The 25,337-nt window shown below is 36.4% G+C and overlaps 1 protein-coding gene across 10 annotated transcripts in view; it reads left to right on the forward strand.

The window, feature by feature from the left end:
- Positions 1-25,337, forward strand: part of Fhit (fragile histidine triad diadenosine triphosphatase) — a 1,439,263-nt gene that overhangs the window by 282,340 nt on the left and 1,131,586 nt on the right. Inside the window, exon 1 of one of the 10 annotated variants that reach the window (XM_077795629.1) lies at positions 429-454. The exons of the other annotated variants lie outside the window; for them this stretch is intronic. The gene's annotated coding sequence lies outside the window, so the exon portion shown is untranslated. Of the gene's footprint in view, positions 1-428; positions 455-25,337 lie in introns of those variants that run through there. 10 annotated transcript variants of the gene reach the window in all.

Genomic DNA, 25,337 nt, shown 5'->3' on the forward strand with positions numbered 1-25,337 from the left:
AGGCTCTTCAGTTCTTAAGCCTTCTGCTTGACTTTTGCAAAACCCTGGAGTTTAGATCCAAGAGTAATATATAAGACCTCTTTAGGGATGTAGAAGATAGGATGGATACTCAGCACATGGTCTAAGTGAGAACATCCAAATACAGATTCTTCCTGAAGGTTCAAGAGAAATTGACCTTTGTTTCCTATAGATTGACTCTAACCAGTTATAGTACTGTTCTGATTAACCTCACAGATGCTGTTTCTTAAATATGTATTTATGGTATATTAAACTAAGGACTCTGTCCCTTGTCTAGGCTAGAGAGTATTTTGATTACAATGAAATGAAAATTGGAGGCACTGAGATAAACTAAATCATTGTTTCTTTATTCCTAATCAAATGTAGTATCAAGCAATATTCAGATGATACCTGTACTGTGCTTGTCCCCTGCCTGAAATTGCAATTCTTCAATTAGGTGAGTGTTCTTAGGCTCTTGACTACCATTGTTCATTTGGTTAGTGAGTGCAGATAAATTGTTGCTTGTATTTAGCAACCAAGCTTTTGAATGCATAACCACAAGGCCATTCTGGATGTCTCTGCATATGGCCGGGTTTGTATGGAGGAGCAGCCTCTGACCACATTATTTTACCACCTTGTTAAGACAGAAATTATAGGCATGCAGTTTGTAGCCAGTTAGAATTCTTTTGCCTCCTTTTGGATATTTGCCGCATTTTGGATATCAAAGAACAACTTTCTTTATATTATTTTGTACATGAAATTCAAGAAATATGATTTCTAAAAAACGATAAAATCTCTTAAAAGGGAATTTTCAGAAGTTATATTTTTCTTCCTTTGTTAGAGATATAATATCCATCTTTGGGGAAAGTTACACTTAGGCCATTTCAGAAAAATAGGCAATGGTCAAAGTCTATTAATACCAGATGCTTCTATAAGAAGGAATAATTTTTACTCAGTGGTGGTATTTCAGACTTTTGAAGAGTTTTTATTTTTTCAAATGTCTTCCATAACAATGTAGTACAGAATTTGGTCTGGGAGGAGGTTGAAATAAATTAAAATGAATTTTTGATCCTGTTTATTGAAAATGTAGATGCTATGAGCATGACTTCTGTCATCTTTCTGCTACAATCCTACAAACTTATCTAGACCCACACCTGCTCTTCTTTCACCTTTTACTCTTCTGATCTTTCAGTATGGTAATAACTAGACAAATGTAACTATTTACATTTAAATTAATGAAAAATGAAACAAAGCAAAAGACAGTTCTGCTGACATACTGCACTCATGTTAGAGGCTCAGTAGGGGATATTGGGATATTGGGTCTTTTAATAGATCACATGGATTACATTTACATCATAGAAATTTCTTTTGGACAGTACTACTTGATAGTCTCTTTATCTCTCTCCTTTTTCTTTCTTTCTTTCATCCTTTCTTGACATCAAACCAAGGGGCCAGTGTAATGCTAAGCAAATGTTCCACTGAGCTACACCCCCAGCCCTTACTTGATACTCTTGGCTACTCATAATAGGGAGACTTCCTTGTTACTCTGATATGCAGGGGCTATTTTTCCTCAGTGTCTAGCAGTGGGTTTGATATCCTTCATTCTAATTGTCACTTTAAAATACTTTTTTATACATAGAAGCACTTTTAAAGGACATGTCATCAAACTATAATATGGCCTACTCTGTATTCTTTGAAGGTTTTACCTCCTAGCCTACGGTCTTTACATTCATCACTCTTCTGCATCATTTTTGGTAAAAGCCATCATATAGAAGAGACATAAATGGCCTCTTAGTTCCTTAAGATCATCCCTTGTAAACTTTTATCTTGTGTTCATACCTCAAGTCAGTGGTTTGCCACCTAGTAATTTCCACTGTCCTAGGGAGTATTTACAAATGTAAGGAATGCTGCTAGCATTTAGAGAACAGAAGCTAATGATATTCAATGTCATTTAGTATGTGAGACTGAAACGCACATGAAGAATTATTTCACCTCAAATGCCAATTGTGATCTTGTCAAGAAACACTGTTTTGACCTTCAAAATGTTTTTGAAAGCTCTGCTTTCTCTGATCACCACATCCTGACTTTCCAAGGAAGCTACCTCACATGATGTTAGCATCTCTACTCCAACTGGAGTTCCATGATCCCTTGGGGTTTCCAATCTGTTGACCTGTTGCTTTCATATATTATTCCTCAGCTGCCTCATGCCCACTTTCTTCCCACCATCTTAGAGGCCATGCTTCATCTCCTCCACATGTACATTCAACTCTTTTGCTCATCTCTGTTATCCTTATCTGGAAAAACTCTTTCTCTTGGCTTTCTGTCTACTTTGGGTTAAATGTGATTGGATGGAGACGAATACAATTCTGCTGACTGCCTTACTTTATGTCCACAAGTATCAAGTGGATACTCGGCTCTCTATGGAAATCCTATAGGTTTGCCTAATGCTTCTACTCTCTGAATCAACTGTTGTACACCTTCTCTTTTACCTTCCCCTTCCAACCCCTACCCCCATTCTTCCACTCAGCTGATTCTGTCTCAGTCAGAGTAGACTACATCTACGCCTCCAGTAAACTAACAAGTCTGAATTGGTACCCATCACTCCCATCTCCCTTTCTAGTACTCAAACAAACTGTATAAGACCCTGTAGTATTTCCCCATCATCCTCAGGAGTAAATCCAGTCTCTTTGCCATGACTTCAAGGCCCTTCAAGATTTTGCTTTTTTCCCCCATTCATTGCATACCTCTCTCACTGCATACCACTCTCTCCCTATGATCTATTCACTTCTTTCTTCTTTCATGCCCACTCCCTTCCTCCCTCCCACCCTTTCTTTTTTTCCTTCAGTTTTCTGAAAAGCTCAGTACCATTTTTATTGGTGCCTTAAAGTTGTACATAATGGTGGGATTTGTTTTTACACAAACATGTGTGCACATGCTATAACTATATAGTTTGGTCAATGTTATTCCCCAGTATTTCCCCCTTATCCCTCTCCCTGGTCCTTTTACTATACTGATTTGCCTTTATTTTCATGAGCTCCTTCACTACTTTTTTTCTGTTTAGCTTCCACAAATAAAATAACACATATGATTCTTTACTGAGTTTGACTTAGTTAGCTTAACATAATATTCTCAGTGTCATCCAATTTTCCCACAAATGACATAATTTTATTCTTCTTTATGGCTGAATAAAGCTCCAGTGTACATATATACCACATTTTCTTTATCCATGCATCTGTTAATGGACACCTAGGCTGGTTCCATAATTTGGCTATTGTAAATTGGATTTTGTGCTACTATAAATGTGGGTATGCACGTATCACTAAAGGAGGATGACTTTCATTCTTTAGGATAGACAATTAGGAGTGGTATAGCTGGGTCATATGGTATTTCCATTCCTCGCCTTTTGAGGAATTTCCATACTGATTTCCATTGCGATTGTACTAATTTACAATCCCATCAACACACACTGCTTTTTCACTTTTCACATGTGTCAAGCTCATTCCTACATCAGCGTCTTTGTATTTGCTATTGCTTCTGTCAGTCAGTCTTCCCCAGTAGATGTGTCTTTGCCTCCTACCATACTCAAGTTTCTACTACAATGTCATCTCCTGAGAGAATCCATTCTTCCTTCCCTGACCACAGAAGTGGTCCTCTTCCCTATCATGCGATATCTCCTTGCTCTGATTTGTTTATTTTCATGGGACTTGCATCATATTATGGATTCTTCAGATAATAATCTGATTATTATCTCAGGATAACCTCCACAAGTTTATGGATTTTTGCCTTTGTTGTGATACAGACTACTGTGGTAAAAGTTCTCTTAATTCGGCATGCCTCTCCTGATGATGTGGGTGAGTCAATTCTCTCAACACTTTTCTCTGTTTGAAAGATTGGAAAATCTTCCTTAGTACAGTATTCTCTAATATCCTTTGGCTTTCATTTGATGTAAACACATCATTTACATATTAATTCTGCCTTTGTTCTTTTCTCATTAGCCCATAACAATTAAAATAGACCATTACTCTGCTACACTATGAGTTTTTATGATGTCATATCAAAGTCTTCATTAATTAAATAACTTAATAAATTAAAGTTGTATTCCATGACAATATCTTTCAATTGCAAATTATCTTCACTGAAGAACTCAATAGCAGACACTGGGCAATTTTAGCATTAGGATATGCCAACCTAACAGCTAGATGTGCTTGATGACATACTGAAAGTTAAAAGCTGTCACTTTATGTGATTGTTTGGTGCCAGTGACACTGAGAACAGAACAGGGTTGATGGGGGAAAAAAAAGATAAACTTAGGCACTGCTATTAGAAAGCAAACCTCAATTATCAAGTTGTCATTTAGATACTTTGGAACATTAATTGGAATTAAACAACAAAAATTACAGAATCCCCAGTCCTGTGTAAATGTACTGGGGGATGTACATAGTGGGGAATTTATAGATTCATGATGCATGTATTAGAAATGAAGGAAGATTTGTTGTTAGTGAGGTAAGCATTGAACCAAAAAGATATGAATAGAATAGCTAAGTAAACCCAAATACAGTTGAGGGAAGGAATAATATGAAATATTATTAAACAAATGGAATGGAATACAAAAGAATTATAGAGAAGAGCAACCAAGCAAAAGGTGATTCTTTAAGAGACTAACAAAAGTATATTAATATTTGACAAACTTATCAATGTTTGGGGAGAGGGGAAGGAGAGGGGAGGAAAGAGGACACAAATAGAAAAGTAGATTTAAATATAGATCTACTAGAGAATAAAAGTTCAAAAGAATATTCTGAATAACTGCTTCATGGCAATACACATGAAAACCTACCTTCTAATAAATTACACATTTTCTAAGCTTTTGTCATGACTAGCTGACTAGCTTTCTAGAATGAAAATTCATTCATTCACTCAATAAATATTTATTGATACCTGCTGTATACTGGTTTATTGTGCTGGTGCTAACAAATTTTTATGAATGAGATAGACATTAAACAAATCATTACAAAATTAGATATTTACAATTGTATAAAACAAGCAATTATAAGTGACATATAGGTAAAATGATAGTGTTTAATAGGGAAGCTAACCTGAATAGGGAAAAGGGCAGATTAGCAATGGTTACTTGGAGAAATGACATCTAGGTTGTGACCTAAATGAGTAGGCATTAGCCAGATGAGGAGATAGTACAGGGTCCAAAGATTGGTCAAAAGGAATACTATATATGAAGAACCAATAGGTGATCACAAATGGAAAGGTAGAAAGGTGTACAATACAGCTTCATTGACTACCATGAAACATGGTAAGGGTTTCTACAAGCCGAATACATTAAATTAATTCACATATCTCTATATATCTATGAAGTGAAAACATTTTCCCCTTGCTAATAGTTTTATATAAATGTTTACAAATATAATCTGTAGAGAAAATGTAAACACATGGATGGGAAGAAAATAAACTGACTTCATTCAGAATATCAATTACACTTATCATGCTATCACATGCCTATGTTCCCAGCCACTCAGGAGGCTGAGGCAGGAGGATCCCAAGTTTAAGGCTAGCCTGGGCAACTTAGTGAGACTCTGTTTCAAAATAAAAAGGGCTCAGAATGTAGCTCTGTGGTAGACCACCCTTGGATTACATCACTAGTACTAAAATTTTTGAAAAAGAAGAAAGAAAGAGAGGGGAAAGAAAAGGGATTGATTCTAGAGAAGGGAGAGCAGAAGGAACCTCTGCATCCATCCCATGGTGATGACAAGTCCCTTCCTGAAAGCAAGTAGACAGGTAACAACAATCATGAGTTTGCTAATGTCTTTTAAGTATAGGCCTTGGGGCTGGGGATGTGGCTCAAGCGGTAGCCCGCTCGCCTGGCATGCGTGCGGCCCGGGTTCGATCCTCAGCACCACATACAAAGATGTTGTGTCCACCGAAAACTAAAAAATAAATATTAAAAAATTCTCTCTCTCTCTCCTCTCTCATTCTCTCTTAAAAAAAAGTATAGGCCTTATCTGGAATGAAGCCTGAATTATGAAATATCAGGCAGAAAATTACAGAAGAAAAACATAGAGATAGCACTTCAAAAGAAGCAGTGGTTGGACAGTACTACTCAAAATGTGGATCAGTGCAGGCAGTAATAGGTGCAAAAACTGGGAGTAGTGGTTTAAGGAATGCAGTGTTGAACGTAGTAGCCACTAGCTGCATGTGACTATTGTACAGTTGAAATGTGGCCAATCTGAATAGATATGGTGCAAGTATAAAATACTTGCAGGATTTCATTGACTTTGTACAAAATAAAAAATAAAATAAGATTATTAAATATCTCAATATTTGTAACATTAATATATAACATTTAATTATATGTTAAAATGATAAGATTGTGGATATATTAGGTTAGATAAAATATTATTAAAATTAGTTCTACTTGTTTGTTTTTACATTTTAATAAAGTTACTAGAAAGTTTAAAGTTACACATGTGCCTCTCATTATATTTTTATTGCTTGGTACTGGTTTAGAGACTTTTATAGCAGTTTGGCATTGCCACAACATCCAGGTATATTTTTAAATTTTATTTTACAAGTGAATTACTAGCCACAATATATTGAAAATAGAAAATACAGTCAACTACTTTCACATCATAGAGAGTTTTTTACACTGCCTTAAATAATTCGTAAGCTCTGGCGCATGTTAACCACTGTACTTCCTATAGGAAAATATGCACATTGTTCATTTCTCAAAGCTCTGTGAAATAGTCTAAGTAGCTGACTGTTAAACTGATTTGGTTATCACTCTAGGAAAAAGGTATTTGATAAAGATGTTATATAACCATCAGATTATGCTTGTATTTACTTTTAGCTTTGTAACTTGCATACTGGAGTAGGAAAGGATATCATAAAAATTAAGGTCCTTAGCACATTTTTAAAAAATCTAGTTGAAGGACCAGTTTTGATATAAACTTGTGGTTATCTTGAGAATAAAAAAAATACAGAGTGGGGAATCTCATATCTCAGATTAGTTACATGGAATCATTCATAATATATTTAAGTAATTGTCACCCTTAGGTTTTTGTTCCATAAAATTGACTTATTTTTCTTCAGAATGGGCTAGTTAACATTGGGCTTAGCATTTGGCACACGTGAGCTTGTGATTTACAGAGCAATTTTTCTCATCAAAACCTAGGCAGAACCATTTATTTTAAAACCAATATTTATTTTACAATGGGAAGATGGAACAGATTAAAGGAGCATAAAACCATGATAAATCACCCAATCTTTATCCCATAGAAAATCTTTTAAATGGCTCTCAAAGTAATGGTGGAAAAACCATCTCATAGAGTTTGTGTTTGGGTGGTTTTCTAGCATATGGTATAGTCATGTAGATTAAAATCTAATTAATGAGGAATTTGTAATAATTTAAGCGTGGTCTGTGTGATTCTTTTTCAGTAAAAGTACAATATGTTATTTCCTTAGCCAAATTTCTGAATTTTACTTATGAGTAAAGTGGGAATCTAGTCTGAAATTCTTAGCTATTTTAAATCAAAGACATAAGATATGCAATCTTTCAGTCTTTTTATTTAGTAATCAATTTTTTCATTAAAAGTGATTAGAGAACATTTATGTTTATTATAGCTCACTATGCAATATTGCTGAAGAAAGAAATTTTTAATATTTATTTTGTTTTTTGGATATCATTTGTTTATTAGGTACAATAATTTATGTTACAAACAATGACGCTACATTCCTCTAATAGTAGTCTTTACTATTATTCTTCAATAGTGAAGTTATATCACATAGAACTGTAGACCAATTAAAAAAAAACACTAAATAAGAATAACCATTTGAAATAGAAGAGGTCTGCTTCAAGTCCTGGTGAATTTTATACAATGGGAAGTCTGTGTCCTATGGTAGAATAAATGTCTGCAGTCTCTCTCAGTTACTTTTAGACTCTAGACCAAGATTTGGCAAACTTTCTGAAAAGACCAAAGAGTAAGAATTGTAGGCTGTTGGTTATACAGGCACAGCTCCTCAACTTTTGCTTTTGTTAGAAAGTAAGGGTATATATATCTCCTTTGACCCAACAGTTCTTTCCAGGAATATTCTTTAAGGAAGTAATTAGAAGTTTTGGCAAAGAGTTATATGCAAGAATGTCCGTCATAATATTACTTAATGACAAGGAAAGCTATTTATGATTCCTTGGTAGATGAAAGAAAAGAAGCAAAGCAATTTAAGTGTGATTCTACTTTTAACATATTGTATGTGTGTATATAAAGTCAAATCATGTGGAACTACTGATAAGCAACTTTTTTTGTCTACCAAATGGAAAGTTTCTATGTATCCTTCTAAGATGGATACATAGAAATACTGAAAGATTGTTTACCCATAATTTTCTAGGTGAATGAGAATAATTTTTGTTCTATTGTTTTGTATGTTCATTTGTTACAATGAGTATATTTTAATTTGCAATGAGAAAAATGATGCAGGTGTCATAGAACAAAAGAAACACTTTGTTACATCCAAATTGTCATAGAAGTGCGGAAGGAGTACTCATATAGTTCTTTTTGGAGAAGACAGAGCCTCCTATGAGGAACTTGGAGCTTTGTGGTTCTCTTGGCAGGGCCATTCCTGTTATGGCAATGGATGTAGGGAGCTGCAGCCAATACACATTGCGTCTTCTCTCCCATCGGTGACTCCATCTCCCTTGGTGCCTTTTAACATTCAATTCATCAAATGAACTCTTCTCGTTCAGATTCATTGAAAATTGCTGCCTGATTAGGATTTGGCTTTGCATGGAGACATCTACAGAAAGAGAATGAACACTGGTCATTCTGACATGTGTGCAACAATTATATTACAAATTATAGACTACTATTTTGATATTCTGATTTTATATGTTGTTCTTGTGAGTTTGCTTCATGAAGACCACCTCCTGAGAAATGAAGTATATACTATATGCTGGAAACACAAAAGCCAATGGGACTGTGTTAGTCAGTTTTTCATTGCTATGATCCAAATACCTGACAAGAACAACTTAGAGAAGGAAAATTTTATTTGGGACTCATGGTTTCAGAAGTTCATTCCATGGTGGGTGACTCCATTGCTTTGGGTCCTAGGCAAAGCAGAACTTCATGGCAGAAAGGTATAGCAGAGGAATCGCTCAACTCATGGCAGCTAGGAAGCAGAAAGAGCAAGAGATACAGGGACAAAATATAAACCACAAAATCCATGCCCAATGACCTATTTCCTCCAGCCATGCCCCACCTACCTACAATATCATCTAGTTAGTCCATGCAAATTATTAATCCATCAAATGAATTAAGTCACCTATTACATCACAATTCTCATTAGCTAATCATTTAATATCTGAACATTCCTGCATTAATGCAGGAGCATTGGGGGGACACCTCATATCTGATTGTAACATTCTGCCCCTGGTGCCTAAAAGCTCTTGTCCATCTCACAATGCAAGATGCATTTAGTCCATCTTTAAAAGTCCCTACAATCTTAACAGTCTCTACATTGCCCAAAAGTCCAAGGCCAAATTCTTTTCTAAGATTTGAGGCAAATTATTAACTGTGAGCCCCTAAAAAAGTAAAAATCAAGTTACAAGTATCTAATATGAACTAGGCACAGAGTAAACATTCCCATTCCAACAGAGAGGAATATGAGCATAGAAAGAAGGAATGGGATCAAAACAAGGCTGAAACCTCACTGGGCAAATATTAGGTCCTGTAACTTCATGTCTGGCATCCAGGGCACAGAGTAGAGAGGTGTGAGCTCCAAAGGGCATGAACAGCTTCACCCCTATGGCCTCTTTCTTGGGCTGGCTCTATCCAGCAGCTTTCCTCAGCAGATACTTCACGTTATTGACATCTTTTCATTCTGTAGCTCTCTTCTGAAGCTTCCTTTCATTCTCAGCTTCATGCATTACCCTCTCAGGGACTGTCTACAGGGATTCCAAACCTGCTATGCTCTTCCTGGCCTTCCAGGCCTTACACTGAAATCTTGGCAGAAGCCTCAGTGACCCCTTAACTCCAGAATTCTGATTTCCTGCAGAACCAGTACCACCTAGATTTGCCACTAGTTCAAACAGTAGCTGAGTCTCCTTGGACCATTGATGCATTGGCCTGAGTGCCCCATGGTTGAGCATGGTGAACTGAATCCTGGGGAGATAATTTCCTAGGTATTCCTGTGTGATCCCTTGCCCCCATGCTCTCTTCTCAAAGGAGTTTTCTTTTTTACACTCTTGAGCCTGACTAGGATATCTACTTGCTGGTTTTTGGTGATGCCCTGAAGACATCTTACCTATTATCTCTGTGCAAAGTACTTAGCTTCTTTTCAGTGTCAATAATCTCTTTAGCAACCACAGCTTTCTTGGCATCAGTTTTACTGTGCTTTTCTGGCCAAACTGCAACTTTTTTCTTCTCTGCTTTCCATTCTTAATTACCTGGCTTAAAGTTTCCAGCCATACCCATGCCACTGCCTGAATACAATTTCCTCTACCAGATTAAATAGTCCATCACTTTTACATTTAGCCTCATACAAAGTCTCAGAACATGGGCAAGAAGTAGCAAAGTTCTTCAACAAAATATAACACAGATGGCCTCTTGTCCTATCCCCTCCATATCCCCTCTGAAACCTCATGAGCACAGTCTGCAACTTCTGCATTCCTACCAGCATTCTGGTATTATGAGCTCCCACTAGAAGTGCCCATTAAACTCTGCATACAACATTCTGACATTTCTCTAGCCAGCATTTTCATTTTTTTTTTTTTTCCAAAATCCTCCCACAAACTAGTTCCAAAGGCTTCTGAACACTATAATCAGAATAGTCACAGCAACAACCCCACTTTTTGGTCCTAATTTCTGTTAGTCAACTTTTTGTTTCTGTGATCAAAATACCTGACAAGAACAATTTAGAGGAGAGGAAGTTTATTTAGGGCTCACAGTTTCAGAGTTTTAGTCCATAGTTGGTTCATTACATTGCTCTGAGCCCAACATCATGGTAGAAGGCATGGCAGAGGAAAATTGCTCGCCTTATGGTGACAGGAAGCAGAAAGAAGGAGCAAGGCACCAGGGACAAAATATGAACCCCAAAGGCATGTCCCCAGTGACTGCTTCCTTCAGCCATGCCTCACCTGCCTACAGTTATCACCCAGTTAGTTCATTCTAATTATGAAACCATAAAATGCATTAAACCACTGATTACATTACAGCTCTCATAATCTAATGTTTCATCTCTGAACACTACTGAGTTAACACAGGAGCGTTGGGGGGGGGGATACCTCATATTCAAACTGTAACAGGGGCCAAAACTTGATGAAGAAACTATAAAGTATCAATGACCTTCAGTTGGGCTTCTGGGGAGAGAGCCTGCTGCCCTTTCTCTGATAGCATTTACATTTCTTTCCAAGAGGGAGGTTGGCTCTTCCTGTTTGAAATGTTGCCCCTTTCCAACTTCAGAGTTCTGCCTTTCTTTGAGATTTCTCCCTTCAGCCCTTGCTTGCTCTGTTTTTCTTACTGCCTCTTGTCACCAGGCAGCAACACAGTCTCTTGCCACACAAGAGACCTTTTTTGCTGCTGGTATTTAAGTTTCTTCTGGAGTTTTCATTGGATGACATTGATTTCTAGTGCAAAAGGTGCTTTGCTTTGGAACAGACCTATAGAGAAAGTCAGTCCCTCAGGCCTGCTGTGATACTGGAATCCCCTCGTCCCATGGACAGGGATTGGCATTTGTGTGAGACTGTGGGATATGTCCCTAATGCTGGTTGCTTTTCCAGTGACAGTCAGCATGAAAAGTAGCAGAGGGTTCTACCACATGAGAGAGGCAGACATTTTGTTAGCTCACCTGTTTTGCTTATCTGAAACAGCATTTCACTATGTTTTGATACAAATGTTCAAACTACACATTAGGGATAATTTCTACTTTATTTGCAGCACAAGTCAGAGTGAGCGTATCTCCATTAAAGAAAATAAAGAGGCCTCTGTGTCTGACACTACTTTATTAAAAAGGAGACATTCTCTCAGTAGGCAAACATTATTGGCTAAAAACAGCCACAAATCAAAGATCACTCCCACCAGAAACTCCTATGTCATTTCCCTTCTTCATGGATTAACACAAAATTGTGGAATTTGTATTTCCTATAAAATATTTTCACATCTCCCCTTTCCAGTAGGTGAGAGAAGAATTCACAATACATTTCTTTGTCACTTGGGGGATGGTCGGGGATAAGAGTTCTTCACATTTAAAGAAATTTATACAACTGCTTATAGAATTTGAGTTTAGGCATCTTGAAGAAGCTTTAGGTCTGAAGATTGAAAATACTTCAGTGTTGATTATATCACTTTGCTTAGCAATATAGTTAAGTTATTTTAAAAAGTCAATGGAATACATTTTGTTCTCATCAATGTAGTGTATCATGAACCATAAAGTTTGTGGAATGATGTTAAAAGAAATAGCATTTCATTTTTTTCTGTATATTGAGACAAAATGAAAATTACCCTCTTTCCCTTGGAGTTCATGTTATGAAAGTTTGTATATTTTATGTTGAATGTTTAGGTGTTCATGAAGAAGGACCACAGTTCATAAATCCAAATGCTACCAAGAAGACAATTAATTTTAGAAAATTGTTGTTCAGCCGACAACCTAGGCCTAGAACAAAGTGATTCATTTTCTCTATAGGCAATAATGTATGTTATAAAAATTAGGAGATAGTCACACAGAAAAGTGAAAATGAATGTAGATCAATAATTTAATTTAGCTCTGACCTGGCTAAGTTCTAAGGCATGGTTCATAATTTTTCAATGAATAGACCGTTACAATTTGACATGTAGTGTCTCAGTTTCATATTGATCTGCCTTAATGTAGGAATAGCAGCCCTCTAATCTTTAGCAAAACCACATGTGTCTGCCTGTGTATGTCAAACAAAATAGGCCAGCCTGTATATGTCATTTATTCTGTTTTCAGAACTACTTTTTGTTATCTAAATAATTTTTAAAATAAGGAGAGAAATGGGTTAGTAAATGAATGATGACTTGGAGGGAAAGTTCATGGAGTTTTCTTTTAGTTAATAGACTCTTGGTCTTTCTGCATTACTTAATTGCTTATTAAAAGTGGAACCCTTGATGTACTCTGTACAGTGTATATTTATTCAGTGGAAAAGTATTAATTTTTAATAGAACTAAGTGGCTTCTTGGACAAGGGAACCTGACTATTAATCAGGAGGCAAGTGATTGACTGACTTTCATGTTTATTAATTATTCAAGGAAGTTCAATTGTAAAGCCCATAAGAGCAGAAGTAAGTTTTTTATAAGTGAGCCTATGCACTTTAAGTACCACATTCATTTATTTGTTTAACCAGTATTTAATACATTTTGTGTGCCATGGACTGATGGTTCAGTAATGTGTGGGACCATATTCCTCTGTCCTCATGAAACTTACAGAACAGTGAGTAAAATAGACAGATGTCAGTATGTGAAGAGAAGATAGTATGTTTCTGAGTTTAGGTGACTCAGTTTTGCTTGACTCATGTTTAGCTACAGAAACTGATTCTTTTCTGCATGTATTGCCTCATTCTCTTGGAAATTTAATCTAGTCAATTCTAACTGTCATCTGAGAAAATATTTTGTTTAGAGTGTGGAGTCAGTTTCTTAGAGTAAGAGGAGACTTGAGAAGTTACCAGGAGATGTACCCTTAGTTCTCTGTCTCAGCTGGGCCACATTCGATTCCTGGACCAGAACATGCTCACGTGGCAGATCATTTCTAGACTGTGTAGGTTGTTGAAACTTCTTCCAAATAATGAACTGCAAATTATTCCCCTGATTTTTATCTTTATTGATTCCAGTCCTATGTCTTAGGTAAAATCATAACCTCTAATTTAGCTATTATTTTGAGTACTTATAACTGTGTTTTCCACTTATTCATATGATTTTTAAAAAATTATTACTAATTTGAATGAACTAACTGGGTGATAATAACTCTAGGCAGTTAAGTTGTAATTAGAGCAAGTAGGTCATGGGGTGTGCCTTTGGGGTTTATATTTTGTCCCTGGTGCACCCCTCTCTCTCTCTCTCTCTGTCTTTGCTTTCTACCACCATGAGTTAAGCAGCTTTCTTCCGCCATGGTTTTCCACCATGATATTCTACCTCACCTTAGGTCCAGAGTGATGGAGTCAACTCACCATGGACTGAATCTCTGAAACCATGAGCTCAAAATAAACTTCGTCTCTTCTGAGTTGTTCTTGTCAGATGTTTTGGTCACAGTGATGGAAAACTATCTAATGTACTCAGTATTGCCTCACAGCTCAAGGCAGAGTAGTTTGCAGTTTAGAGCTTGCATTAGGGAGTTAGGCTGGCTTCTACCCATCTTTTACATGTCAGTAGAAAAGGGAGGGTATAAAGTACTTGGGAAAACTAGCAGATCGACTATATGTGAAGTGCTTAATACCTAATACCCTGGAGCCATTATCCTTGCCTTCCCTCTAGTGAACTGCTGAGGTTTACTTCTGGAGCTACAACCATGTGTCCAGAGGCCTCAGAACATGTAGTGGTTCACACAGGTTTTCCCATAGGAACCTCCTCAGTGGCTAACAGAGGTAGTGTTACTATAGTTTTTCCAAGCTCTCAGTTTTCTGATTTTACATCACTATCATGCTTTCTTTCAGCCTCCAGGTGCATGGAATCAAGCACATTTGTTCTTTTGGTAGGACTGGCCAGGAATCAGGTCTGATACGTTGCTGCCTCAATTTCTCTTCTTTTGGGTTTTCCTTGGTACAAGGGCCTGGATATCTGTGACCTCACCTCACAGCTTCATCTGGGAAACCAACATTCTCATTTCATTCTGGTCAAGATTTCTCTTGATAGGTTTATTGCAGATTGCTGCAGCTGCAATCAGTGTTTACAATCTGATGACAAGTTGGAGATTAAAGCTTGTCATCACTATTTAATTAACCTCAAATTAAGCAGTTTCTGGCCCCATTCCATATCCTTCCACAAGCCCATCAGCGCTGCTAAAACAGTGCTGTGAATCCTGATAGATTCCTGGTTGTGCCGCTGGAGAGCAGGAGCTGGTTTAGCTGACACTCTGAAGAACAGCAGTATACCCAAGAACTGAAGCTAGATAACTATCCAAAAGAAATGGGAAGGAGGGGAAGGAAGGATGGCACGTTTCCATTTCTAGGAAGCATGTAGTCTATGAATTACAAAGAAGATGAGCCAAAAACTATTCCAGAGATGGGGAGGGGGTGCTGTTATTAATATTTAAAAATGGTTTTGTTTTCTCATTGCAGAAGTAGTTATGGGTACATAGTAAAATTAAAAATGATGATTATGAAAAAGGAGAAAAAATAAGTATCTTAAAAATCTTACTCTGCACATCTGATTTTAAGGCTTACCTGGTAACACCTAGGCTCCAGTAACAACTACCACTGGTGGCTCTTGAGCATTTTAAAATGTAGTAAGAGTGAATGACATATGTAAGTGTAAACTGCATATATCTAAGACCTAGTCTGGAGAAGAATTTAATATGTCATTATGAATTTATGTTTTTTTACATGTTGAAATATTATTTTGCATATGTCAAGTTATAAATGTATCATTAAATGAATACCATCTATTTTTTAATGTATTTTAGACTTTTTAAAGATACTTTAAAATTACATCTGTGCTTGTATCTTATTTCTATTGGAGAGAGACGTTTAAGTATTTCTCTTTTATATATCATATATTTTTTAAAGAAAGATTGGATTATTCTACATAGAGTTTAGTGTTCTCTTTTTTTACTTAATATTATATTGTGAATATATTTATGTCATGAAATATATATATTATTTTTAATAATTTGTAATATTTGATTATATTTATGTACCTTAATTGGTTAATCTTATACTCTATTGTTGAACAACTAGCTTATTTTCATTTTTTGCAATTATTGTAATTGACTTATCCATAGGAGAACTGTTACAAGACCCACTAGTAGATGTTTTATTAATTTATTTTTTTATTCAAATTTGTTATATGTAACAGCAGAATGCATTACAATTCATATTACACATACGGAGCACGATTTTTCATATCTCTGGTTGTATATAAAGTATATTCACACCGTTTGTGTCTTCATACATGTACTTAGGGTAATGATGTTCATCTCATTCACCATCTTTTGTACCCCCATGTCCTATCCCTTTCCCTACTACCCCTTTGCCCTATCTAGAGTTTTTCTAATTCTCCAATGCTCCCCCTTCCAACTCCACTATGAATCACCCTCCTTATATCAGAGAAAATATTTGATATTTGGTTTTCTGGGATTGGTTAACTTCACTTAGCCTTATATTCCCCATCTCCATCCATTTACCTGCAAATGTCATGATTTTACTCTCTTTTATTGCTGAATAGTATTCCATTGTGTATATATACCACATTTTCTTTATTCATTCAACAACTAAAGGGCATCTAAGATGGTTCCACAGTTTAGCTATTGTGAATTTTGCTGCTATAAACATTGATGTGACTGTGTCTCTGTGGTATGCTGTTTTTAAGTCCTTTGGGTATAGACCAAGGAGAGGGATAGCTGGGTCAAATGGTGGTTCCATTCCCAATTTTCCAAGAAATCTCCATGCTGCTTTCCATATTGGCTGCACCAATTTGCAGTTCCACCAGCAGTGTATCACTGTATCTTTTCCCCCACATCCTCGCCAACACTTATTGTTATCTTTCTTCATAATAGCTGCCATTCTGACTGGAGTGAGATGAAATCTTAGAGTAGTTTTGATTTGCATTTCTCTAATTGCTAGAGATGTTGAACATTTCTTTCATATATTTGTTGATTGATTGTGTACCATCTTCTGAGAAGTGTCTGTTCAGTTCCTTGGCCTATTTATTGATTGGGCTATTTGGTTTTTTGGTGTTTACCTTCTTGAGTCATTTATATACCCTAGAGATTAGTGTTCTATCTGCTGTGTGAGGGGTAAAAATTTGCTCCCATGATGTAGGCTATCTATTTACCTCACTGATTTCTTTTGCTGAGAAGAAGCTTTTCAGTTTGAATCCATTCCATTTATTGATTCTTGACTTTACTTCTCGAGCTATAGGATTCTTATTAAGGAAGTTGAGGCCTAATCTGACATGTTGGAGATTTAGGCCTACTTTTTCTTCTATTAGATGCAGGGTCATGGGTTTAATTCCTAGGTCTTTGATCCACTATGAGTCGCGTTTTGTGCATGGTGAGAGATAGGGGTTTAATTTCATTTTGTTGCATATGGATTTTCAGTTTTTTCCAGCACCATTTGTTGAAGAGGCTGTCTTTTCTCCAATGTATGTTTTTGGCACTTTTGTCTAACATAAGATAACTATAATTATTTGGGTTCGTCTCTGTGTCCTCTATTCTGTACCATTGCTCTACCAGTCTATTTTAGTGCCAATAACATGTTGTTTTTGTTACTATTGCTCTGTATAGTTTAAGGTCTGGTATAGTGATGCCACTTGCTTCACTCTTCTTGCTAAGTATTGCTTTATATAATCTGGGTCTCTAAATTTTCCAGATGAATTTCATGACTACTTTTTCTATTTCTATGAGGAATGTCATTGGGATTTTGATTGCAATTGCATTAAATTTGTATAGTGCTTTTGGTAATATGGTCATTTTGACAATATTAATTCTGCCTATCCAAGAACAAAGGAGATCTCTCCATCTTCTAAGGCCTTTTTTAATTTATTTCTTTAGCATTCTGTAGTTTTCATTGTAGAGGTCTTTCACCTCTTCTGTCAGGTTGATTCTCAAGTATTTTATTTTTTTTGAGCTATTGTAAATGGAGTAGTTTTTCTCATTTCCATTTCAGAGAATTTCTCACTGATATACAGAAATGCCTTTGATTTATGAGTGTTGATTTTGTATCCTGCTACTTTGCTGAATTCATTTACTAGTTCTAGAGTTTTCTGGTGGAATTTTTTGGGTCTTCTAGGTATAGAATTATAACGTTGGCAAATGGTGCTAATTTGAGTTCTTATCCTATCTGTATCCCTTCTATTTCTTTTGTCTGTCTAATTGCTCTGGCTAATGTTTCAAGAACTATGTTAAACAGAAGTGGTGAAAGAGTATATCCCTCTGTTGTTCCAGTTTTTAGAGGGAATGCTTTCAATTTTTCTCCATTTAGAATGATGTTGGCCTGGGGCTTAGCGTAGATAGCTTTCATGATGTTGAGATATGTTCCTATTATCCCTAGTTTTTCTAGTGTTTTGAACATGTATGGGTGCTGTATTTTGTAGAATGCTTTTTCTGCATCAATTGAGATGATCATGTGATTCTTATCTTTAAGTCTATTGATATGATGAATTATGTTTATTGATTTTTGTATATTGAACTAACCTTGCATCCCTGGGATGAACCCTACTTGATGGTGGTGCACTATCTTTTTGATATGTTTTTGTATTCACTTTGCCAGAATTTTATTGAGAATTTTTGCATCTATATTCATTAGAGATATTGGTCTGAAGTTTTCTTTCTTTGATGTGTCTTTGCCTGGTTTTGGAATCCAGGTGATATTGGCCTTATAGAATGAATTCGAAGTGCTCTGTCTTTTTCTATTTCATGAAATAATTTGTAGAGTATAGGTATTAGTTTTTTATAGGTCTTGTAGAACTCAGCTGTGTATCCATTTGGTCCTGGGTTTCTCTTGGTTTGTAGGCTTCTGATGGCATCTTCTATATCATCGCTTGAAATTGGTCTGTATAAATTATGTATATCATCCTGATTCAATTTGGGCAACTCATATGCCTCTAGAAATTTGTTGATGCCTTCCATATTCTCTATTTTATTGGAGTACAAGTTTTCAAAATAGTTTCTAATTATCTTCTGTATTTCTATAGTGTTTATTGTGATATCTCCTTTTTCATTACATATATTAGTGATTTGAGTTTTCTCTCTCCTTCTCTTTGTTAGCATGGCTAAGAGTTTATCAATTTTATTTTATTTTTTCAAAGAACCAACTTTTTGGTTCACCAATTTTTTTTCAATTGTTTCGTTTGTTTCAATTTTATTGCTTTCAGCTCTAATTTTAATGATTTCCTATCTTCTACTGCCTTTGGTGTTGATTTGTTTTTCTTTTTCTTCTAGGGCTTTGAGATATAATGATAAGTCATTTATGTGTTGACTTTTTCTTCTATTAAGGAATGAACTCCATGCAATGTACTTTCCTCTTAGTATTGCCTTCATAGTGTCCCAGAGATTTATATATGTTATATCAGTGTTCGAATTTACCTCTAAAAATCTTTTCAATGAGTGTTCTCATTTACCTCTAAGAATGCTCCTTGATGTCTTTTGCAACCCATTGTTCATTCAGTAGCATATTATTTAGTCTCCAGTTGTTCAAGTAGTTTTTAGTTTTTATTTTATCATTGATTTCTAATTTCGTTACATTGTGATCTGATAGAATGGTAGTATTTCTATTTTTTTTTGTATTTGTTAAAAGTTGCTTTGTAGCATAATATATGGTCTATTTTAGAGGAGGATCCATGCGCTGCTGAGAAGAAACTGTATTCACTTGTTGAAGGATGAAATATTCTATAAATGTCAGTTAAATCTGTTATTGATTGTATTATTGAGTTCTATAGTTTCTTTGTTCAGCTTTTGTTGGAAGATTTATCCAGTAGTGAACAAGCTACCCAGAAATATTTTGTTGTGGTCAGTTTTACTCTTGAACTTGAGAAGAGTTTGTTTGATGGACATAGATGCTCCATTGTTTGGGGCATATATATTTATAATTGTTACATCTTTTTGGTGTATGGTTCCCTTGAGCAGTATGAAATGTTCTTCTTTGTCCCTTTTGATTAACTTTAGCTTAAAGTCTACTTTATTTGATATTTGATGGAAACCCCTGCTTGCTTCCTTAGTTCATGTGAGTGGTATGATTTTTTCCCAACCTTTCATCTTCAGTCTGTCTCTTGGAGGCAGCATATTGTTGGGTCTTTTTTTTTTTTTTTTAAATCCATTCAGCTAGGCTATGTCTTTTGATTGGTGAGTTTAGGCCATTAGCTTTCGGGGTTGTTATTGAGACATGATTTGCAATCCCAGCCATTTTTGTTATTTAACTTGACTTGGTTTTTCCTTTGGTTAGCTTTTCCTTTAGTGTAATACCTCCCTCTGATGATTTTCATTGTTGTTTTTCATTTCCTCTTCATGGAATATTTTGCCAAGTATGTTCTGTAGTGCAGATTTTCCAGCTTTAAATTCTTTTAACTTTTGTTTATCATGGAAGGTTTTTATTTCATCATCAAATCTAAAGCTTAATTTTGGTAGATGCAAAATTCTTGTATCCATTTTCTTTCAGAGCTTGATATATGTTGTTTCAGGATCTTCTAGCTTTAAGAATCTGGTTTGAAAAATAACCTAATTGGTTATTATCTGCACATAACCTAATTGGTTTTCCCCCTATATGTAATCTGATTCCTTTCTCTCATGGCTTTTGAAATTCTCTCCTTATTCTCTACACTAGGCATTTTCATTATAATCTACCTTGGTGTGGATCTGTTCTGATTTTGTACATTTGGTGTCCTGTAAGTCTCTTGAATTTGGTTTTCCAATTTTTTCTTCATGTTTGGAAAATTTTCAGATATTATTTCTTTGGTTTGGAACTCTAGACCTTTCTTTTTTTATCCCAATAACTCTTAAATTTGGTCTTTTTATGCTATCCCATATTTCTTGAGTGTCTTGCTATGGTTACTTACCATTTTCACTGTGTGGTCTGCATTCTTCTCAAGATTACATGTTTAGTCTTTTTTTTTTTAATCCATTTAGCTAGTCTATGTCTTTTGATTGGTGAATTTAGGCCATTAGCATTCAGGGTTATTTGGTTATTTGTTCCTGTCTTCCAAGTGCTAATTTCTGTTGGTGATAATTTCTGTTGGTGATGCTTTCATTGAGCTTTTCATTTGGTTTATTATTTCTTTCATTTCAAGGATTTCTTTAGAACTCTATCTCCCTATTGAAGTAATCTTTTGCTTCCTGCATTTGCTTATGTAGCTCTTTGTCAAAATTATTTTTGCTGCCTGTATTTGCTGTCTTATATCATACTTTAATTATGTACATCCTGAACTCTTTCTTTGTAATTTCATGTGTTCTGCTGGCCATGGATTCCAATCATGTGGTATCTTGATTTGTTTGGGGCACTTTTTTCCCTTGTCTTTTCATGTTGCTCATGTGTCTTTCTTTCTAGCTCTGTGGATCCAAGGTGTTACCATTTTTACCCTATAGGCTTATGTGCCACTGTAGAGTTCCAATATGTCACCTGGCTATCTGGTGTTCCAAACTGGTAGTTTCCCTGACTAAAGATGGTGATGAAAGTGACCCAAGATGAAGCTGCTGCTTTCAACAATGGGGTGTCTGTTCGGGTTGGGGGAGCTGGGCCATGGCGTTGTGTGATGCATTCAGGGATGAGCTCTGTGGTGTGCAGTGTTGTGGCTATCAGCTTTCTTCAGAGCCTGTGATGTCCCCAGGTGTAGGCAGGCTACTGCTATTAGGGGACTATGGCAGAATCTACCGAGTCCCAAGATGGAGGCTACTGGGGGAGCCCAACATTTGTAGATGGGGGTCCACATTGGAGTGGCCGCTGGAGTTCCTGCACATGGGTAGGGGCTGAGTGTTCTTCGTGGAAGTGGCATCTGGGAATTCTGCACCAGTACTAAGGCTGGTGGTCCCGCAAAGGCACCAGGGAGGCCTGTGTGGGTGAGTAGTCTGGAGTCGGGTGGGAGTCCTGTTCTAACATTTAGGCTGGAGCTCCACATGGCATGGTGGCCATGATTCCTGCATGTGGAGCTGTGGAGTGGTCCTCTATCACTCTGAGCAAAGCATATTCCCACTAGTTGAGACCCAGTTCATGGAGTGACACAGAATGCTGCCTCTCTCTGGCCCGCAATCTTGGATCCTTCTTAGTAGATGTTTAAAACCCCAGAGAATACCAAATTCTCTATATACTGGATATGATAAAGTTTAATTTATAAATTAGGTATGGTTAAGAGATTAACAACAATAAGTAATAATAAGATAGAACAATTATAACAAAATGTACAATAATAAAGTTCTGTGAATATGGCTTCTCCCTCTCAAAATATTTTATTGTACTGTGATTCCTCTTCTTGTGCTGATGTGAGATGATATAGTGCCTCCATGATGAGCTGAAGTGAGGTGATGACATAGGCATTGTCATCTACTTCATAAGAGTTAATTTAACATAGCACTACAATACTCTGACACTTGATCCCAATAAGACAGCTTCTCAGTGAATAATGGGTAGGTAGCATCTATGGCATGGATTCATTAGACAAAAGGATGCTTCATGTCTCAGATGGGATGCAGCAGGGTGAAATGAGATTTCATCATGCTACTCAGAACAACACATAATTTAAGTGAATGGTTGACTGCAGGAGAGGGGTAAACTACTGTTTCAAACTATCCACCAACACACAGGTAACAATATAGTTAGGCTCATCCTTAATCATGCTTGTTGTAAGAATGGCTATGTGGGTAGGGTGGACTGTCTCACTATGAGCACATGTTAGCAGGGGAAGCCAAGAGAGGAAAATATCAACTGTGAGTACCACCTTTTTTTCTCCAGTAGAAAATGGATTTCACACTCAAACTGAGGGCTCACAGAGGGCTCAGAGATTGGAATAATGACAGATGTATTTAGAGTTACAGGAATCAAAAGGATAGTGAGGCAACTATGGAAAGTCTTAAGTGACAAAAGGAGAGAGCAGAGTTACCTGAACCCAGTGATAGTCCTAGTGAGGAACGAGAAAGAGGGGACTTTTTATTTTATTTATTTATTTATTTGTTTTTTTGGTTGTAGTTGGACACAATACCTTTATTTTATTTATTTTTATGTGGTGCTGAGGAAAAAACCTAGGCCCTCTCACATGCTAGGTGAGCACTCTACCACTGAGCTACAGCCCCAGCCTGAAAGAGGGGCCTTAGATAGGAACTCTAGTCATAGTAGAGGAATATGGGCACTTATCAGAACCCACAGATAAGAAATGGGGTGGGAGGAGGAAGGAGATGGGGAATCTGAACTCTTTCCTCCTATCTTCTGATTTCTTGATCCTGCCCACCATAGTCTGAGCCCAAGAGAAGCGAAAGAGCACGGGTGCTCAGTCTATAAATTTCTGTAGAAATCAGTGCAGTGTTGCATGCCTATACTTCCCACACTTGGTAGGCTGAGGTGGGAGGATTACTGGGGCCCAGGAGTTCAAGACCAGCCTGGGCAACATAGCAAGACGCCATCTCCAAAAGAAAAACAAGTAAATAAATAAGCAAAGTTCTTTAAAGAAGAGATCTCTAGCAGGGCAGAGAAGAGTGCAAAATGCACGTGAAGGGACGAGTGGAGAATACTAAAACCCCACCTCTGATACTTATTCAATTGTGTAGTCACTTACTCTTTCTGAGCATTGGTTTCCTAACCTATAAAATGTGCATAATGATTCCAAACTCAAGAGGTTTGAATGGACATAAATAAAGGAAAACACTTTACACAATGTTGTTTTCTTTACTTGTACTCACCAGTGTCTTTCCAGTGGATCATATCAACTTCTTACTGTATAATCCATTTGTCATTTCTTCTAAGTTAATTAGGAGGCGAATAAACCTGGGCCTAATATTTAGACTTGAAAAACTCTGCATACATGGTGAAGTAGGCATTTACGTTCCGAATTGTGCATATCAAACTCTTGTAGTCTGGTAAAAATCCATAGAATTTTTCACATAGTTGGATAATTAGGCCACATGCTGTTGGCTCTGCTCAAAAATGGTCATTTAAGTGTCCTTTTATTATTTTTGGCTTCTACTGGGAAATTTTAATAGCCACTGCCAGTGTGGTTTCTATATGCTTTTTTTGAAAATGTTGAAATTGAACAGGGTTTAATAAAATTGCTGTACTGTCAGCTTTAGCAAGCTCTCCCAGAGATAAACCTGGAAAAATAAACCCCAAACCCCAAAATAAATATTTCTATAAATCAGGAACTTTCAGATGTGTTCCCTGAGAGGTGCAGCTGGACTCATGTGGAGTTTGTTCATAAAACAAGGGTTGGGGAGTAGAGGCTGACAGCTTTTGAAGTGATTTGACCCCTTCATTTTCCTTTGCAGATCTATACTAAAAATGAATGTCAGTGTTCAGGACTAAGGGATTCTGAAATGTCACTTCATTAGTCTTATGTGGAAAAGTGAATAATACAATATTGTAAATGAGTGAGTTTATAGTAGTCCCCACTTATCTGTAGTTTGACTGCCTGAGGTTTCAGTTACCTGTGGTCAACTGTGATCCCAAATTATTAAATTGAAAATTACAGAAACAAACAATTCCTAAGTTTCAAACCATGTACCATACATTCTGAGTAGTATGATGACATCTCTGTCCTACTTGGAATGTGAATCATCCTTTTGTCCTGCGTATCTGCACCGCATTTACTACTCTCCCATTAGTCATTTAGTAGCTTTCTTGGTTTTCAGATCCACTGTTGAGGTATTGCAGTGCTTATGTTCAAGTAATGTTTAATTTTTTTTATAGAGGCCCCAAAGAGTATGATGCTGGTAATTTACATGTGCCAAAGAGAAGCTATAAAAATGTTTCCTTTAAGTGACAAAGTATGCATAGGAAAAAATATAGAATGTATGTTCAGTATTATCTGTGGTTTCATGTATCCACTGGTGGGTCTTGGAATGTAGCTCCCATCAATAAGGGAAAGCAATTGTATATCAAGTATATGGATATTCTTTTTTAAAAATATTTTAGTTGTTTATAGAACTTTACTTTATTAATTTATTTATCTATGGCACTGAGAATCGAACCCAGTGCCTCACACATGTCAGGCAAGGGCTCTACCACTGAGCCACAATCCCAGCCCACTATATGAATATTCTTAAATTGCCAGACCCTTTTAGGGAAGAAAATTATTGATCATTAAAGTATCAAATAAGAGAAACAGCTGACATTTATTAGCCTTTATAAAGTTCTATTCACTGTTTTAAATGCCTTATGTAAATTATCTCATTTAATCCTTTTTCAGTAGCTCTATGAATAGTGGTGTTTTCTTCATTTGACAAATAAGGAAACAGAGGCTCCAAAAGTGAAATAAAGTGATTACAGTTTTCATGTTTAATAAGTAGCAGAGGCAGTGTTGAAACACACACCATTTAACTCTAGAGTCTGAACTCTTAACTGCTGTTCTATACCATTTCTTTTTAAAATATTTTTGGAGTAACTTGGGAGTGTGAGGAAATTTTATAAAAGATGACAACTTAGGAAAGCCTGTGTGGGATATTCAGGCACAGTTTTTATTTCTGTAAATTACTTGCAGACTGTA

This window comes from Urocitellus parryii, chromosome 3 (assembly GCF_045843805.1).
Source record: "Urocitellus parryii isolate mUroPar1 chromosome 3, mUroPar1.hap1, whole genome shotgun sequence".
Taxonomy (NCBI): Eukaryota; Metazoa; Chordata; class Mammalia; order Rodentia; family Sciuridae; genus Urocitellus; species Urocitellus parryii.